The sequence below is a fragment of the Danio rerio genome, chromosome 11, assembly GCF_052040795.2.
Source record: "Danio rerio strain M-AB ecotype USA chromosome 11, GRCz13ab, whole genome shotgun sequence".
In the NCBI taxonomy this organism is placed as follows: Eukaryota; Metazoa; Chordata; class Actinopteri; order Cypriniformes; family Danionidae; genus Danio; species Danio rerio.
Window position 1 is genome coordinate 44,787,501 of NC_141031.1, and position 4,381 is coordinate 44,791,881.

Here is a 4,381-nt window from a genome sequence, read left to right on the forward strand (position 1 = left end):
TGGATTGCTTTTGAAAACACTATTGGTTGGGTTTAGGGAAGGGGGTGGGCAAGTGAATCGGTTTTTAAAACACTATTGGTTGGGTTTAGGGAAGGGGGTGGGCAAGTGAATCAGTTGTTTTTAAAACACTATTGGTTGGGTTTAGGGAAGGGGGTGGGCAAGTGAATCGGTTTTTAAAACACTATTGGTTGGGTTTAGGGAAGGGGGTGGGCAAGTGAATCAGTTGTTTTTAAAACACTATTGGTTGGGTTTAGGGAAGGGGGTGAGCAAGTGAATCGGTTGTTTTTAAAACACTATTGGTTGGGTTTAGGGAAGGGGGTGGGCAAGTGAATCGGTTGTTTTTAAAACACTATTGGTTGGGTTTAGGGAAGAGGGTGAGCAAGTGAATCGGTTGTTTTTAAAACACTATTGGTTGGGTTTAGGGAAGGGGGTGGGCAAGTGAATCAGTTGTTTTTAAAACACTATTGGTTGGGTTTAGGGAAGAGGGTGAGCAAGTGAATCGGTTGTTTTTAAAACACTATTGGTTGGGTTTAGGGAAGGGGGTGGGCAAGTGAATCAGTTGTTTTTAAAACACTATTGGTTGGGTTTAGGGAAGGGGGTGGGCAAGTGAATCAGTTGTTTTTAAAACACTATTGGTTGGGTTTAGGGAAGGGGGTGGGCAAGTGAATCAGTTGTTTTTAAAACACTATTGGTTGGGTATAGGGAAGGGGGTGGGCAAGTGAATCAGTTGTTTTTAAAACACTATTGGTTGGGTATAGGGAAGGGGGTGGGCAAGTGAATCAGTTGTTTTTAAAACACTATTGGTTGGGTTTAGGGAAGGGGGTGGGCAAGTGAATCAGTTGTTTTTAAAACACTATTGGTTGGGTTTAGGGAAGGGGGTGGGCAAGTGAATCAGTTGTTTTTAAAACACTATTGGTTGGGTTTAGGGAAGGGGGTGGGCAAGTGAATCAGTTGTTTTTAAAACACTATTGGTTGGGTTTAGGGAAGGGGGTGGGCAAGTGAATCGGTTGTTTTTAAATTACTATTAGTTGGGTTTTAGGGAAGGAGAAGGGTAAGTCAGTCAATCGGTCAGTCAGTCAATCGACAGCAGCCTCTGGTGGATTTACGGGAAAAGAGCAGGCTCGAATGGCACTAGTGAGAGAATTGTACACAGCAGCCTTTGGTAAAGTCGCAAAACAAAAACTGCAACTTCCTGGTGGTCTCCAGTAATTGATATAGGGGAATGTTTTCAGAATGAGCCTGGGTTGGAATAAACAATCAATGGTTTTTAAAACACTATCGGTTCGGTTTAGGGAAGGGTTTGGGTAAAGGTATCTGTCGGTCAGTCAGTCAGTCAACAACGGCCTCTGGTGGATTTACGTAAGTAGAGCAGGAGCGAATGCCACTCGTGAGAGAAATTTGAGATCTAAATAAGCATTCAAAGCAGCCTCTGGTGGATTCGCGAAAACAAAAACTGCAAAAAAGCAGCACTCTTAAGATGTATTTGGCGCTCTCCAGAAATGTATACAGGGGTACATAATCAGAATGAGGCTGGGTAGTTAAGCCTTTAAATTGCACTTTAATACTAGTATCTTGCAAAATAACTAGTAAAATATTATGTACTGTCATCATGGCAAAGACAACAGAAATTAGTTATTAGGAATGAGATATTAAAACTATTAAATTTTAATAAACAGCAATCTGGATATTTAAATAACTAATTACTATTTTTAGCTAATAATTTTGCCTTCAACTGTGTGTGTGTGTGTGTGTGTGTGTGTGAATGTGTGTGTGTGTGTGTGTGTGTGTGTGTGTGTGTGTGTGTGTGTGTGTGTGTGTGTGTGTGTGTGTGTGTGTGTGTGTGTGTGTGTGTGTGTATGTGTGTGTGTGTGTGTGTGTGTTTTAAAGTCAATGTTTACGCACTTAAAGGCAGAATCTGTGGAACAGTGTCTGGTCATTTTGAGCAGCTACCGACAAAGATCGAAGCTTATTAAGGGTCACACACATCAATATCTCAAATACTAAAGAGCTATGTGCCTATATAAACAGTGCAGGTTTATTTTGAATGGCCTTATTGCATAGTCACACCTTTTTTTTCTAAGTTTACACTCTATAATCATGGAAAAAATCAGTATCTCGATAATTTCGGGAATTTCTCATTTCTAAATAGAAGAGTGTGCTGGTGGAGGTTTTGATTGTACAGTATCTGTAATGACATCAGTGTATGTTACTAAAGCAAATAGGATGGTATATGGCATTAAAGCCCTCATGAGGGACGCTGTTCCAGCAGATTCAGGGTCAGTTTTCATGGATGTGGTTATAATGTTTTTGATGTCAAGTTGTTCGAATAAGCTTCGTATTTTTATGTTTTGCATTTTTTGTACGTTCCTGGGTCACAAATTGGGTTCGTATCGTTTTACTCATGTTAGAAATGTTGGGAAGTTTGCTGGGTGTTATTGAAAGTATATCATTGTAGCCTCATAGATGTAATTATGAAGCTCAAACGAATGGGGGTTTTAAAGTATATGAAAGTAAGTCAGTGGGCATCGTATTTGCTTGTTCATATGTTTGATCAAATCATCTGTAAATTTAGCAATTTATTTGTTTTCGTAACCATCAAAGATGGGAAATATCTGACTTTAGTCTTTTCTAAATGTATGAAATCCATCTGTTTTTATATAGTTCAGAGTATCCGGGGCTAATCAGGATGCTTTTCGCTTGAAAAGGACACATGCACTGAAGACCTCGCCTTTTAACCTGAAACACTGTTGCTCTGTTTTTTTATGGTTTCCCTGCTGAAAAATCCAGCTTAAACCAGCCAGCTGGTTGGCTGTTTTTAGCTGGTTGACCAGCCTGGTTTTAGAGGGGTTTTGGCCATTTCCAGGCTGGTTTCCAGCTATTTCCAGCCTGGTCTTAGCTGGTTAGGCTGAAAAATGACCAGCCAAATCCAGCTAAAACCAGCTTGACCAGCCTGGTTTAAGCTGGACATAGCTGGTTTTGGCTGGACTCCCAGCTTGGCTAGGCTGGTCAAGCTGGTTTTAGCTGGTCATCTCCCAGCCTGGACATTCAAAATATAACGTTATTTAACTTAATAGGAACGTTAAGGGAACTTATTTAAAACCTAAAATTGTTGGCTGGGATGTTGGTCCACATTTAAAAACTGGGAATCGTTTCTGTAAGAATGAGTTGGTGAATATAGTTGCGTTTGAGTTTAAACATTTGGAAACTGGTAAGTAGGTGATGCTTTCATCATGTTTCTTTGTGTTTTTACCATTTTAAAAAAAGCACAAATCGCCACCAAAAGTATTGTGGAGGTCATTAACCGTGAACTACTGTATCATAAGGCCAAACTATAATGTATTTATGAACACAACCATGCACACAACTGAGCTTGTGTATTACTGTATGTGTTCATAGAGTATATTTCAAGCCAAACTATGTCTTTGAGGGGTAGTTCACCCAAAGATTCAAGTTTACTCACCTACTGACCATCCATATGTTAGTATAACACCAAGAGCTACTGGTTTTAATTTTATGTTGCCTCTATGTTTTATTTTAACTCTCAAAGTTTGACTTATGAATCACCAAGAACCACAGTTTCAGCTAAAAAACATTAATAATCTACTGATGAAAAAACATCAGCTACATTTCAGTAAGTAAAAAACAGCATATTTTAGTTTTTGAGTGAACTACCCCTTTAAGAATGGTGAGTGTTTTGCTTTAGCTTATCGAGGTTTGCTTTAATTAATGGACATTACAAAGGATCATTGCTTGAACATGTTATTTAGTTTGTCTTAGATGTTATTGCACATGTTGTCATTATTTGTTACCACATATCCTCAGTCAATAGTGTTTCTACTGCTCATCTGTACTGAAGCCGAGAATACAAAGATGTTGCACAATCACTTTTCAATTCAATATTTCCAATAAAGCATAAATCAGCAGTTTTCAGTCGTCATACCAGCATTTAGTCAGTTTTACATGACAGATCTTCAGTATATTACTGGCTTAATCAACATCTGTGGTCTGCTTCTGTCTCATGGCTCTTTTTATTTTTTATTATGTCTGAAATGATCAGTATACATACATTGTCATTTGTTTATGCTGCAGAGGAGTTTTCCGGTGTGTGAGCTATACTGTATGTTTCAAAATAATGAATGTAATTGGTGCTGGGGTTAAAAAAATAAATAAACAATTGATTTAGTTGATTTGTTGACGTCTTTTGTTTTATCATAGTCATTCATTTTCATGAAAAAAAGGAGTGTTTGTGATCTTCAGAGTGTTTTCATTTTGATAAACAAGGAATCATTTATATTATGTTCTCAAGATGACCGGGTGGAAGCAGGAACACAGGAAGATCTTTATCACTGAACTATATATTTGATTTCCTTCATCTTCAATT